Here is a 16,838-nt window from a genome sequence, read left to right on the forward strand (position 1 = left end):
TCTTCGAGACACAGAGTCCCACTTCTCTTCACACTTCAATAATCTACAAGTCAGTCACGTACACACTTTCACATATGTATGACACAGAGGAATATAGCCCAAGGCTGTATCTGTTTCTCCACTAGAGATGGTGTAATATTGCTTCGACAGCAGCCATCCTGCCAGAGCTTCCACAGAGGGATCTGCCTCTCCCTTTTCCACTCCCAGTTTTACCCCCGGTAATCTGCGACTATTGTGCGGCTTTCACATCCCCGTGATTAACCTCATACTCAGCAACACGTCATTCTCAGGAATCCCAACGCTTTCTTTCTGCTCTTATGGCACTGCCAGGAAATTACATAAGAATATGTTACACTTGACAAAGGTCAGGTTGTCTCTGAGATAAGGCAGGGCACAAATGTGTGAATCCTTGCCAAATAACTCCTTTCATCTTGTGTACCTAAGCTGTAAAACCACCCTGTAAAAGTGACAAAGACCTGGCCAGTTGACACACCTAAAGTCTCAGAGTCCATACCATTTCTAATACACCTTTGTTGGGTCTGCTGACTATAAAGGAAAACACCGCTATGATTCATTCGTTTGTTCAATTAGAAGTGGTTACCTGACATGCTTTCATGAATCACATACTTTTTTAATTAATAGCTGTTGAAAGAACATCATCTGAATCATTAAATTAATCTTTAACATTTAGTTTTATTCAGACACTAAGATTTTATCTATTTTGAAATATTATAACATAGCTGTTTGGAAATCGGTGTCAAAGGTGATTTTCAATGGCGGTCATACTGTAAGATCAAGACCTCTGCTGGCTGTGAATGATATTGCATTATCATCTTATCAAGTTTATTTTATTGCTATTGTTAATGTTGCAAACATAATAATAATAAAAAAAATTCAAATGTCAAAGTCATGGCTACTGTTCAAAAATTATGGTTCAGAAAGATTTTAAGGATATTAATCATTTTAATCAGCGATGACACAATAAATTGATCAAAGGTGATGGTAAAGACATTTATAATGTGAAAAAAAAAAAGTTATTTTGAACTTTCTATTTATCAGACAGTCCTGAAGAAAAATGTTTCACTGTTTTGACCAAAATATAAAGCAGGCACAAATGTTTTCAACATTGATATTAAGAAATATTTTATGCTTTCTGAAGGATCATGTGTAACATTATTAACATTAGTAGCAGCTGTTGAAAATTCAGCTTTGCCATTACAAGAATAAATTACACTTAAAATATACTTAAACAGAAAACTATTTTATTTTACCAGTAATAATATTTCACAATACTATTACTTTTATTTTTAATCAAATAAATGATTTAGTGAGAATAAGGGAGTTCTTTAAAAGAAAATAAAAAAACGTACCGCTTCAAAACTTTTAAAAAGTTGTGTATATAAAATATTGCAAATATTTTATAACATTTAATAATATAACACTTTACTACTTTTTATAATATAATATGCCACTTGGCTTTATGCCAGTGCATTAGCATTTAGTTTGACCTCTAACTGTGTGGTCAACCTCTAGCTGTAGAGTACACTACTGCCTTTTAATTACTTTCTTTTTCATGGTCAATATGACTTTCACTGTGTGCTTCCTCATCACTCAGAATGTCTATCTCATTTTCCAGGACCCTGGAGACCACACAGAGGCTGCCGCATAATGGCGGTTAACGTGTTTTCATGAGATAAAAGCACAGTGATTGCGGACTCCTCCATCCCGTGAGACCGAAGCGCTGCTTTTGAAGTTGACAACTGATAGAAAGCGGTAAAACATTGATGACTGGCAGAGCACAGGTTTTCCACAGTGTGCTTGTCACACATGGATTCTGTCCTCATGTTTTCCCACAGATCAGGAAGGACATCATTCTCACAATCAAAACGTTTGTTTTAAAAGCCACTGGCCCGTTTTTGACTTCTGCCTATCTGTCAAATGCAGCTACATTCACTGAATATAATCCATGAAAAAAGCTTGTTATCTAAATAAAGTCTCTTAATAGAAAACAACACAGTCGTAGTGAAGCATGACTGCTGATATAGTCTAAAAGTCTACACCAATGAATAAAAATAACACTCTTGGCTGAACACTAAATTAATTCAATGAAAACAGTGTATCCGTGCATCTGATATAAAACTAGACAATCAGGGGACCACACAAGAGCTTCTGAGATCACAAAATGACATCCCCCTCCACACACAAACCAAATATAAAGAAATAGTACACCCAAAAATGAACATTTGCTGACAATTTACATACCCTTAGACCATCCAAGATGTATGAGATTTGGAGAAATTTAGCAATACATAATTTGCTCACCAATAGATCCTCTGCAGTGAATGGGTGCCATCAGAATAAGAGTTTAAAATATAATCCAGTCCATAATCTATAAAAATGGTCCCCCAGTTAAAAAGTCCATCCCTTGTTGTTCTCTTATACATCAAAATCCACCAACATATTAGTTTAGAACTCTTTCAGACTGTTTCTGCTTGTAAACAATGTTTGAATTATGCATATTTTTCTCGTAATTCAGACAAAAGACTTTTTCAACAGAGGAAGTAATTGTAAACCAATCTCCCTCCACAGACAACCCAAATTTAAAAAAAATAGTCCACCCAAAAATGAAAATTTGCTAAGCATTTACTCACACTCAGGCCATCCAAGATGTAAATAAGCTTGTTTCTTCATTGGAACAGTTTTGGAGAAATTTAGCATTACGTAATTTGCTCTCCAATCGATCCTCTGAAGTGAATGGGTGCCGTTAGAATGAGAGTTCAAAATATAATCCATTTAATAGCGCTTCCTCCAAAACAGTCCATCCCCTGTTGTCCTCTAACATCAAAATCCACCAACATATTAGTTTAGAACTGTTTTCTTGTAAACAGTGCTTGATTTGTGCATATTTCTTGCTTAATTCAGAATAATGGATGGAAAACTTTTTATCGATTGGTCAGAGGCCACGGTTTGAAGTTAAAAACACCTCACAGATGGATTTATTACAAAAAAAAATTGCAGCTTGTGGATAACTTCCATTATTTGTGAATTATTGTGTGTTTTATCAGCTTTTTGGATTCTCATTCTGATGGCACCCATTCACTGCAGAGAATCCATTAGTGCAAGTGATGCGAAATTTCTCCAAATCTGTTCTGATAAAGAAACAAACTCATCTACATCTTGGACAGCCTGAGGGTGAGTACATTTGCAGCAAATTTTCATTTTCGGGTGAACTATTACTTTAATCTAATAGCTGAATAATTTATTTGCTCTTTAACAGCCTGAATGACTGATTCACGGTCTAAAATAAAAGCCAATAAATACATACAAAAAAGGTTTTGTGCTTTAATTCGAAACAAGAGTCTGTGGTGAGTGACCAGTTGCGAACAGGTAATGGAAATACTTCAGCATGAGGAGGCAAGTTATTCTTATTCAGTCGTAACATTCAAAAGCATCTGCGTGTTATTATTGCCCATAATTCTGTTTGCCCAGCTCTTATGCTGTCACGGTGGATGTTTGCGCTTTCTACACACTTTCTCTATCTGCAAACCAGTGAAAGTACAGTGTTTACACACCTCTCATCGGCCATCTGTCTTTTCACACCTCTCCATTATGGATACACACACCTTGTGCTTTAAATATCTCTCCAGGTGTGTGTGTGTGTGTGTGTGTGTGTGTGTGTGTGTGTGTGTGTGTGTGTGTGTGTGTGTGTGTGTGTGTGTGTGTGTGTGTGTGAATGTATATTTGGACAGACGATGAAATGCTGCATGAAAGCCGCCGGCACAGTAAACAACACTCAAATCTCGAAGTCCACAGAGACAATTATAAACCTCACCACATGCATCATTCATTTCAAGCAAATGGGCCATGAGAAAGAGGAAAGATACACAATGATAAAAATCCACCCAGTGTTTTTTTTTTTTTTTTTATCTTTATCTTTAAAAGTAATATCCTATTTTTAAAATCAGGTCATTCTCAGCTTCTTGTTAGTGTGACGGCACACAGACAGAGGCCGCTCCCATGATAGTTGATTGACTGAAAAAATCCGACTCTGATCGCCATTGTGTGACTCAGGTGCAGAGGAAGACAAGAATGTCTCCATTTGAGCGATTGAGGTGTTCTGTTGTTGGATGTATTAACTCCCAACATCTGAGCTGAGCGGGTAACTGACCAAATTGTGATGTACAGTAGGTGCAAACCCTCTATCGCGTTTCGGAGGGAGTCCCGTGGAAAAATACTTGTTTTTTTTTTTGGTGAGATTGCCCTGATAAAATTTACATTCCAGGGGCTAAACATTACATGATTGGGGTGGCTTCAACCCGCAAACATGAAAAACAATCAGCGGCAACAGTGGTAAGGTCCTTGCACACTGAATCCAAAATTTTTGTATACGTTTTTTAGTATTCCTCAAAATTTGTCATGCACAGAACATCACAGTAGCTCTAAATTGTCAAAATCAAACCCGATCCGAATTTTATTTATGACGTAAGGTCGTATATATACATATATTTTTTTTACGTTTTTAACAAAAATGTTTGAAGTCCACAGAGACAATTATAAACCTCACCACATGCATCATTCATTTCAAGCAAATGGGCCATGAGAAAGAGGAAAGATACAGGATGCAGACTTGCAGGGATGTGAAAAAATGTATATTTGAAGAAATGGCTACCTGTCAAATCATACACAAGATTTTGAATTAAATTTGATAAAAAATACAGTAAAAAAACAATGATTTTGTGAAATATTATTTCAATTTAAAATAAATAGTTTGGCAAAGTCACATGATCCTTCAAAAATCATTCTGCTGATCTGGTGCTCAAGAAATATTCCTTATTATTATCAGTGCTGAAAACAGATGTGCTGCTCATATTAATTTCACTTCATTTTAATACTATGTATAACTAAGTTAACATTCTGAATGCAAATGCAAGAATTGAAAGGGAATTGTTAGGCCACAAAACTGAAGACCTGAGTGCTCAATAAGTGTCCAGCAAAGCTCCTGTGGTCCTGCCAATCTCTGTCCAAAAAGCTCATAATCTGTGTTGACGTTTTTTGATTAACCGTAGGAGAGTTATGAAACCAAATTTGAATCTGGAGGCAATTGTAATGAATGAATAATATTTCCTCATTATCTACGGGATTAGAGTGGGAGGTTTCTGAGAAGGGACATCTAATTGGCAGAACCAGGACAAAGGTAAGCAGGAGGCGGGCGAGCGGGCAGATGTGTGCGTTCGCTCTCTTCATTAGATTGATTGGGCAGACTTTGATGTCTGCAAACAAGTCCAAACATCAGTGCCCGCTCCGGCGTTTGGTCCATAGCATTACGCTGTTGTAAACAAAACAACATTTTAATGAGACACTGATAGACTATTTATAGGCTGCTACAGTGCACTTTGCTACAATGTCATGCTGGTATACATACGCAAAGGCAACTCAATCTAATTACATGGGATCTTGTTGCAGATCTGACTAGAGATTGATAAGGGGAAAAGGGATTAGTAAGACTTTCCCCACATGGCGATAAACGTATCCAAAAGACAGATATATTGCTGTATGCGCCGTCTGTGAACTGCATTAAGACTTGCGGTTCAGTCCCTTAAACTTTCTTTTAAAATGTGGTTGAATGATGGTTGCCACTGCACATTTATTGGCAATAAGCTAGGCTATGAACTTTCTTAAGTTAACAGAAAATCCAAAGAGACATATAGAAAAGCAGAGCAGGCCAGACACACAAGCCACAAGTCCATCACTTTCTGCAGGCCTCTCCACTGCATTAACAAAAGACAGTATTTCTTTGTTAATTCATTATACACATGTTTGTATGCATTACTTGATAAACTTAAATAATACAAAGTTGTATGTGGCTCTCTGGTGTACTACGTGATTCTGAATGATTAATTGGAATGTTCAGAGTGAGAACGTTCCAAAAACATCACAATAATTCTATCCTCATTCGTTTGTCCATCTATTACTGTAGTCAGCATCATTGATTATAAAGCCAGAAACTTACGGGCATTTTACACTGCGTTTGACCCAGAGTTATCATCTTCTAAGCCCCACGTTTAACCCCTGATAGAGGAACGTTTCACACCTGTAATTTAGAAGTAGAGATAGCTGCTCCAGAGCTGGGTTAGCACTGCTTTTGTAATTGCTTGTCTCATACTCATGTGATTTGGACAGTAATGGAAACACCTTGCGTTGTGTAAACAGTCCTTTCAGTGTTTGAGGGGAAACATTTCAAATGGGGACGGAAAACGCATCAGTTGGAGTGATGAAGAGGCCGTTTGTTACCTTTATGGCCCAAAAAGTCCATTCGAGAAAACTTAATAGCGCAGTCAGCAGTCTATAATGTAAGGATGCACGGTGAACCTTAATGTAAACACATGGCATGCTGTGTTCGTCCAATCAGTGACACTGACACGGCAAATATTCAAATATAAACAATAACTAGGGTTGCCAGGTTTTCACAACAAAACACACCCAATTGCTACTTTGTCAACTGAGTGTTTTCACGAGGGGTCATCAGTGGGCCATATTGGTGGCACTGAAAGTAAAAAAATACCACTGAACTGAACGAAACTTGCAAATTTTGCTGATTATTGCTGCTGAAAATTATTAATAATTGTAAAGTTTTGGACTGTACTAATCGATCGGACCGGGAAAAACATTTGGAGTACTATAGACTACCAAAAGTTATAACAAATCAAGGGAATAATGCAAAAAAATATATAATAAAATAAAACCAAACAAAAGGAACAAAATACGTTTGTGGGTGGCCAAACACAAGCAGGATTTCCAGGGCAGGAATTACGACAACATTTGTGTTTGTTCTTATAATTTCCCATCAGGTAGGTGAAATATTAGGCTAATATCTTAATTAATACTGCTCATACGTATCTTTACCACGTATTCACTTTAGCTGGTCAAAATATTGTGCCCCTTCCTGCTCACAAATTCCTTCTCTACACATTTTTTCCGTGGTTTAGACCAGTGGTTCTCAATCCCAGTCCTAGGGGACCTCTGCTCTGCACATTTTGCATGTCAACACACCTGATTGAGATCATCAGCTCATTATTTAAAAGGGTCATCGGATGCAAAACTAACTTTTACATGTTGTTTGAACATTAATGTGTGTTGGCAGTTTGTGTACACAACCACCCTACAATGATAAAAATACACCCAGTGTTTTTTTTTTTATCTTTATCTTTAAAAGTAATATCCTATTTTTAAAATCAGGTCATTCTCAGCTTCTTGTTAGTGTGACGGCACACAGACAGAGGCCGCTCCCATGATAGTTGATTGACTGAAAAAATCCGACTCTGATCGCCATTGTGTGACTCAGGTGCAGAGGAAGACAAGAATGTCTCCAATTGAGCGATTGAGGTGTTCTGTTGTTGGATGTATTAACTCCCAACATCTGAGCTGAGCGGGTAACTGACCAAATTGTGATGTACAGTAGGTGCAAACCCTCTATCGCGTTTCGGAGGGAGTCCCGTGGAAAAATACTTGTTTTTTTTTTTTTTTGGTGAGATTGCCCTGATAAAATTTACATTCCAGGGGCTAAATATTACATTATTGGGGTGGCTTCAACCCGCAAACATGAAAAACAATCAGCGGCAACAGTGGTAAGGTCCTTGCACACTGAATCCAAAATTTTTGTATACGTATTCCTCAAATATATATATAAAAACGTATTCCTCCTATATTTTGTATTAGTATTCCTCAAAATTTGTCATGCACAGAACATCACAGTAGCTCTAAATTGTCAAAATCAAACCCGATCCGAATTTTATTTATGACGTAAGGTCGTATATATATATATATATATATTTTTTTTTACGTTTTTAACAAAAATGTTTGACCTTTAAAGTAGCCCAATTCCGCTGGAAAACAGCAGACTTGGCAACACTGACAATAACACAGGGTTTAGAAACTTAGAGTGAAATGTCATCTTACGAACACCCATAATTAATTGCTAACCCTGGATAAACTATAAGCAGTGGAAAGCGTGAAACAAGATAACCCAGGCTTCCATTTACTCAAGGTTGAGAATTACCTAAGGTTAACTCTTTTCAAGTGTGAAAAGCCCTAAACTTAACGCAAGTGTGCAAATGTATCTGCAAACAGCACACGTAGGCTACTGTACCTGCATTCGGTTATGAATAGCATGCCAGCACATTTTGCAAAGATGATCTTGCACTCCCTAACAGCAAATGCAACCTGTCACCAAGACTTGCGTATTTGCGTAAAGTATGTTTCTGGAATAATAGGTTCTGTTTGCTTTTTATGTGACAAGAAGCAACTGCTGCACATCAGATTGATATTACAATAGCTAAACCAGTACTACTTTCCAAGAGCACTGCTGTGGTTTCTATGCCCAACAGCATACTGACTCAGGCCCCCCTTGGTGTTTGTGTATTGATTTGAGATGTAGCCATATAACAATTAAGCATGATAATGTACAGTCAACTGGCCATTATCGCAAAATAAACCCTAAGAGAACCAAAACCAAAATAAAACAGACTGTCTGGCATGACTAGCTATATAATTTACTTAGCAAGCATGTATTTCAAGTGTGAGATGGGGCGCCTAATCTGTGTTTTCAAGACTTTTGGCACTGTATCATGCTAATAAACACACTGAGATCTACTCTTGCACATATATTGCACATGGAATCTGAGCTCTGCATGTCAGAGAGCTTGGGGCCAATTGAATGAGATGAAGTTTTGGGTTACTGGTGGACCCACTCATCTAGAACCACACGCACATGTATCTCACTCAAGTGCACTTACTGTGAACAAGTCTAGCTCAGCTCTGGAAACGTATGCAAGCTTCCCACAGCTAACCACAAACTGTGGAGCACTCCTGCACTCTGGCAGACCCCGTCAAACCCCACAGTAGGTGAAGAGCCTGCACAGCAGTCAGCATGACTTATATTTTCTTTGCATTTTCTCATTTTGCTCATGGGGCTTAGGGCGAGTTAGATAAATATAAGGTTTTGAATATTTGAGAGAAAAAAATGATTTTACACACATCAACTTCAGCGCCCTGATTTAAGATATAAAAAAAGCAATAACATGCTGGTAATAAGTGGATTTGGCTGAGATAATATGGCAAGTGAGTGACAGTAAGCCCAAACATAAAAGCGTCCAGTTTCATAACGCTATTTGAGATGTGACAGCTAAAATTGTGTATATTATAAATATTATCCCTTGATCTACAAAATAAAAAAAGAAATCACCCTGTCTTAGGTAATATAGAGATAGTTCAGGTCACAGGAATCACACCAGCCCCTGCAACGCTGCTTTAAGTGGAGGCAGGCATCATTTTTTAATCCCCATTCCTCCATCCTCTTAAATGGCTAGTTCTGGGAACCATTTGTGTGCCTGTGGCAAGGGATTTTCCACTGTAAACCTCTTTGGCTTCCGTATTGTATCATAATACAGGTTTTACGGGGGCAATTTTTTTTGTCTGCTACTGTCTGACATCTCTCAAACAGTGATGGACTCAAATGGCCAATTATAGGTTAGAGTTAAACTGTTTAGAAATGCGTTGGTGAGAAAGTGTTATGTTTTTGAAGGGTTATTTATGTTTCATTGTATTCTGGTAGCTTCTATGCCTGGTATTGAAAACGTAAGTAAGTAAGTAAATAAATAAATAGAATATAATTTGGGAGATAGAAGTTTTCACTAGGTAACTCAGTAACCATACAGTTTTCAAAAGTCAGTTAGTAAAACTTGTACTTTTATGTGTGTCAGTGGTTTATATGTTGATTTCAACACCACAGTTTAAAGGGATAGTTCACCCAAAAATAAAAATTATTCCATTAATTACTCACCCTCATGTCATTCCAAACCGAAAGACCTTCGTTCATTCTCAGAACACAAATTAAGATATTTTTGATATAGGGTCCCAAAATGTTCAAAGCCCAGGAAAGTACCCTAGAAATAAGAACATAGATAAAATAGTCCATGTGACATCAATGGTTCAACCATAATTTTATAAAGCTAAGAGAATACTTTTTGGACCCTTTCTGGTCAGAAGTAGACGGTGGGCCAAGGGTCCGTATCTGCTTTACTTTTCGAAATGGATGATCCCCATGGAGGGAGAACCTGGATTTGTAAAGTTGGGACGTTTGTTTTATTCTCAACGATATGAAAAGTGTTGCCACTCCCATTTATTGCACATTTTCCACAAAATCATAATGCGCGACCCGTAAATATGCAGGCAAACGCGGTTGCCTACTATATCAGTTGAGCCAATAGCGCGGCAAGATATTGACACGGGATTATTATTAACCAATCAGATGTAGTTTATTTAGAACAGCTGTTACACGGATGATTTAGCTATCAGACACGAGCAGCAGCAGCAGCGCAGTGATCATCGTCAAGGACATTCTATATTTCTTTCTAACCTTTATTTTTTCTTTATCTATTCTTTCTTTCGACCTATCTATCGAACTGTATTGCCTTAACTTTCGGGCTAGGCCTTTTCAAGCCAATGTAAAAGTTTGCCAACAAATTTCGTGTAGTTTTTTGTACTAATCTTATATTGTTACTGGAACTACACTGCACATATCTGTATATGTTGTTCATACTGTATATCTATTCTGCTCTTATATATAATATATTTAATTTATATTATTGTAAACCATACTATCTTAACTGTATACTACTGTCCATACTGCACTGTACAGTACAGGTCAAAAGTTTGGAAACATTACTATTTTTAATGTTTTTGAAAGAAGTCTCATCAAGCCTGCATATATTTGATCAAAAATACAGAAAAAACAGTAATAGTGTGAAATATTATTACAATTTAAAATAATAGTTTTCTATTTGAATATACTTTAAAAAGTTATTTCTGTGATGCAAAGCTGAATTTTCAGCATCATTACTCCAGTCTTCAGTATCACATGTGACATCCAGCCTATCACATGATCCTTTACAAATCATTCTAATATTCTGATTTATTATGAGTGTTGGAAACAGTTCTGCTGCCTAATATATTTGATGAATAAAAGGTTAAAAAGAAAGTAATGTTTCCAAACTTTAGACCTGTACTGTATGTCTAATACTGCACCGCCTGTCTATACAATATAATACCAACCTTCCTTTGCAGTTTCTTCAACTAATACTGCCTTCTCTCTTCTCCTTTGTGCTCGTTTTATCTTCGTGATATTTGTGAAATGGCTGTAGCACTCCCTGTGGTAGCCAGTGTTAGCTGGTTTGACTAACTGGTTTGTAGGTTCATGGCTTTGTAACTTGTATGCCTGTACTGCCTCTTCTGCAATGATACCTTCTCTGCCCTCAAGGTCTTTCCACTGAAACACTGATTTAATAAATTTCTCCCAACTTATGTCTGTGAAGGGAATGGTGGGTCCACCACTTCCTTCAAATATATGCATACAGCACTTCATGTTTTGCCATTTCTTCCAAGTAAACATGGGCGGGAAAAAGAGTATTGTCTGTCTCGTTTTTTCATGACGTTGTGTTTCCAAGCAATACCATTGTCAAATGTGTTAAATCAGAAGGGTGTATTTATTAAAGATTACAAAGAAATGACAGGACCTCGTATGACAAAAGGTGATTACATAAAATAAAAACAGTACAAATGGATAATGTTACCTCTATGTACTCATTTTGTGTCAAACTGAATATGTAGCAAAATTAGGTAAAATAGTTCTTATCTTAAATAGCACAATCTTAAATCCTGGGCGCGAAGCGCGCCAGTGTGTTCACAAACGCGTCACCAACACCGACACTTTCCATGCACGCTATTGGATGAAGGCATCAAATACGTCATGCAGGTTGGACCCCGCACGTAGTTGCTTGCTCTATTCGCCGGGAAAATAACCTGGAGAAAGTTACAATATTATAGTAATGGACAAAGTGTGTGAGTGGCAACAATTTTTATTTACTTTGTTGAAAAGCGTAGCGGTTACATATAAAAAACTGGGTTATCCCTCACCACAGATCGTTTGAAAACACAAAATCTCCACTCGGCCCACCGTCTAAAAACTCTTGGATTGCATTAAAAATATCTTAATTTGTGTTCCAAAGATGAACGAAGGTCCTACTGGTTTGGAACGACAAGATGATGATTTTAAAGTAATTAATGACAAAATGTTCATGTTTGGGTGGACTATTTCTTTAAGACTCAAAGTTATCTGGTCTTTAATAATGTTCTTAAAACATTAGCAGAAAAACATTATTTATTATTATTATATATATTTTTTTTCCCTAAAACTTTTTATTTGGATGTTTGCTGGATGCTAATAATGTTACTGCTTGTTTGAGAACCTTAAGAGAACATCAGAATTATAAATGATTAAAATGGAATGTTCCGTTAATGCTTATATATGGATCAGTAAGATTTTTAATGCTTTTTAAAGGAGATTTTTTTGCTCATTAAAGCTGCGTGTATTTGATTAAAAATACAGGAAAAAACTGTAATATTGTGAAATGTTAATGTTTAATATATTTTAAAATATCATTTATTCCTGTGATGCAAAGCTGAATTTTCAGCACCATTACTCTAGTATTCAGTGTCATATGATCCTTCAGAAAATATTCTAATATGCTGCTTTATTATCAGTGTTGGAAACAGTTGTGCTGCTTAATATTTTTTCGGAACCTGTAATACTTTTTTCAGGATTCTTTGATAAATAAAACATTCAAAAGACCAGCATTTATTTAAAATAGAAAATTTTTGTAACAATAAACACCTCGTTCAAAGTTTGGGGTCAGTTATTTCTTTCTTTCTCTTTTTGAAAGAAAATAAATAATACTTTTATTCAGCAATTTATCAATTTATTCAGTTAAATTGATAAAAGGTGATAGTAAAGACTTATATCGTTAGAAAAGATTTCTATTTTGAATGAATGCTGTTCTTTTTAACTTTTTATTTATTAAATCCTGAAAAAAGCATCACAGGTTCCAAAAAAATATTAGGCAGAGGCTGTGCTGTATTGTGAATAAGTCACGGCTGGAGGCATTGTGAGGCATGTTGCTAAGGGTGGTTGCTATGGATTTTGCTCAGTAATACACAGAACCACTGGGTGAAGCAGTCACAGACATGCTTTATCGTGAATAAAACACTGCTGCTGACCAATCAGAATCGAAAGGTTAGGAACTAACTGCCACAGCTATGACCGCTTCACCCAACGGTTCTGTGTATTACTGAGCAACAGCCTTAGCAACGACCCTTAGCAAAATAAATAATATACATACAATAATATAGCAACAACTGGATCAACTATTATACATGTATTATGTATTCCGCTTCACATCGTGCCTAACAGCACCATTCAGCCGTGACTTATTCACAATACAACATGGCCTCTTATAAAACAGTTAGCTCTAGTCCTCAATTCTGATTGGTCAGCAGCTGTGTTTTATTTACACTATGACCGCTTCACCTAACGGTTCTGTGTATCACTGAGCAACACCTTTAGCAACATAAACAATCAGTATAGTATAGCATCAAAACTGTCCCATGTATTATGTACTTCGGCAAAATTTACTAATTGTTTTTTATTAAATGAAGAATAAGTGACTCCTGCTGGCGTTATGTTACATAATACATAATACATACATAAGTTTGAAACCACGCTTTTCCTCCGTCAGAGAAACTCTTCTCACGCGGAGAGATAAAATACAGAAAACAGATGTTTTCTCATGCTGAGAGAATAGCAGATGTATATGTGTGAGAAAATATTATATGTTACCCTAGTCCACAAAACCAGTCATAAGGGTCAGTTTTTTTTTTTTTTTTTTTTTTTAGAGTTATATGTCATCTGAAAGCTGGCATTCATAAGCTTTCCATTGATGTTTGGTTTGGCAGGCAAAAAAGGGCAATATTTCGCCAAGATACAACTATTTGAAAATCTGGAATCTGAGGGTGCAAAATAATCAAAATAACGAGAAAATTGCCTGTAAAGTTGTCCAAATGAAGTTCTTAGCAATACATATTACTAATCAAAAATTATTTTTTGATAAATTTACAGTAGGAAATTTACAAAATATTTTCATATCTTCATGATTTTTGGCATAAAAGATCAAATCGATCATTTTGACTCATACAATGTATTGTTAGCTATTGCTATATACCTGTGCTATTTTGATTTTAATATTTTTTATTGTGTGGTAACCGTTTTATTAAAGCAAAAAGGTGCTGTATTGTGAATAAGTGACGGCTGAAGTGGTCGCAGGCACAACGCGAACCAGAGCCATGACTTATTCACAATACAGCACAGTGTTGAGTACCTTATTGCTTTTATAAAATGGGTACCACACAATAAAAAATTAACAACTTCCTTCATCCGTGACTTATGCTGCGTTCACACCATGTCGTAATTACCGTAATTCCCAGCTGACAACTGGTGACATTTTACTTATAGCTTTTCCATGTTCTCGGTAGCGCCAAAATCAACCTGTGGTCACATGGTACAGCTGTCACTGGTCCAAGTCATAACTTCTAGAACATTATGAGTTTACAAGTTGTAATTATGAGTTCAGGAGCACATGAGGGCTTTGGTGTTGATAGTTTTGCCATGGTTTTGCCAACATATAATTCAGCTCGAGTAGAATGTCACGTGTTGTCATCTCGGAATTATGACGTGAATGCAGCTTTATTCACAATACAGCACAGCCTCTCGTACCTTATTGCTTACACACACACACACACACACACACACACACACACACACACACACACACACACACACATATATATATATATATATATATATATATATATATATATATATATAAAACTTAACAAATTTAGCAATTACTCTTTACTTAGAAGACATTTAAGGGTTCCTTAGAGATAAAATATTATATAATTAGATAAAATTATTCAGGAAAATACAATTTTCTTATGAAAGTGATAAAATGTTGTATTGCGAAAATGAGTACACACCCTTCTGAAAGTTACTAAACAATACTAAATAAAAATTTCTGGTGTAAGGTTAAGGCAAATTTTGATCAACAGGTAAGTATGTTGAGCCAAAACTGTTAAAGATAAGCAATTTCTTGACAATTGAAAGTGTTATATAGCCCACTGAGTTCTCAGATTTAATCCTGACAACAATTAAACTACATGAGAAAGAACTGTCAGGAGATGTATTTCTTAGCATAAAAGAGGACAATAGTACAGTACATGAGGAATAACAAATCATTGTTTTAAGTGTGAAAACATAGCAGAAATAACACTGACATTGAAAAACAATGGACTTGTGACAAGGCTTCTGAAATAAACAGGCCTTCACTTCAAGTTTTCATTTAGTGATGAGTGAATACCATGTAAATGTCTCAGAGCTGGCAAAAGCTATGAAAAGAGTAAATGTTTATCATTGAGCCAAAGCACAATAAACTCAATTAACCTCTTCCAAGGCCCATATTTACAAAATATAGACTTCTGGGAATCCATACTCTGGTCTTAAAAGGTCAAGTCAATCATTTCGGATCCAAAAGTAAGAAGTGCCTGGTACCCACAGTGATGTTCAGTGGTAGTAAAGCTCTTATATTGGGATGTATGTGTGCTGAAGGTGGAGGAGGGAGTTGTGCTTTATCAACACTGTCATGAATTCACACACCACTGTGTGATGTAATAAAAAAACTTGAACCAGAAGATGCTACCCTCTCCTCATTCCCTGAGATGTTGGCCATTTTTTCAACATGACAATAATGATATGCATTCTTCTGACATGAAAATCCTGTGGGGGATACTGTAGAGACGAGCTAGGCAAAACTCCCCATTTAAGACCAGGGTATTTAAGGAGGTCGTCCTAAAGGAGTTAAACAGGACAGGTGTGATGATTTGTCATGAACTTGTACGCTTAGTGCCAAGAAGGGTCAGAGCAGAATACTTAAAGTTCTGGAGGACGTAAGTACTAGAATATTATACATTTGCTGAATTAAATCGAGGGTGCACTCATTTCTGAAATCCTTCATTTAAACCAAATTAACTTTTTTATTTTACAGAAAGTACTGGCATATATTTTTTGTTTTTATTAAGTATATGTTTAATACATTTCAATTATGTCATCTTTCCATTATATTAGCGATCATTAAGAAAATACATCTTTATATTTATTCAGAGGGGGTGTACTCATTTATGCTGTGCACTGTATATACAGTCAAGCCCGAAATTATTCATAATTATTCAGAGTTTTTTGACCAGAAATGACACAGGCTTCTCCCAAAATTGTGGAAAAAATATTTCTTAGCTTTTATTTACATTTGAACAAAAAGTGGCATGTCCAAAATTATTCATACCTTTTGCAAACTGTCACAGTCTATGGGAAAATCCAAAGTTCTATACCATTCCAAATAGTCCAAGCTGTTCTAAAGCATCCTAATTACCCTGATTCATTGGAAACAGCTGTTTTAATGAACTCAACAGGTGAAAAACAGAAGCTCTCTGCTGTTAGATGGTGGACAGTCATGCTAAGACAAAGGAGCTCACTGAGGACTTGCGGCTGCGCATTGTGGCTGCTCACAAGTCAGGAAAGGGCTATAAGACCATATCTAAATGTCTTGAAGTTCCAGTATTATTAAAAAATACAAGACGTTCTGCACTGTGAAAAATCTCAGAGGACGTGGTCGGAAGCCGAAAAGTGAGACCTGTGCTGGCCAGGAGGATAGTGAGAGAAAAGAATCCAAGGATCACCACCAAGGCCATCCTGATAAATCATGGGCTCTGCTGGTGGCAACATCTCAAGGCAGACAGTCCAACTGACACAGCACACCGCTGGGTTCCACGGACGTAGACCAAGGAGGACAACACTTCTCTAGATCTTTGCAAATGCTCATCTGGACAAAGAAGAAGAC

This window comes from Garra rufa, chromosome 13 (genome assembly GCF_049309525.1).
Source record: "Garra rufa chromosome 13, GarRuf1.0, whole genome shotgun sequence".
Lineage (NCBI taxonomy): Eukaryota > Metazoa > Chordata > Actinopteri > Cypriniformes > Cyprinidae > Garra > Garra rufa.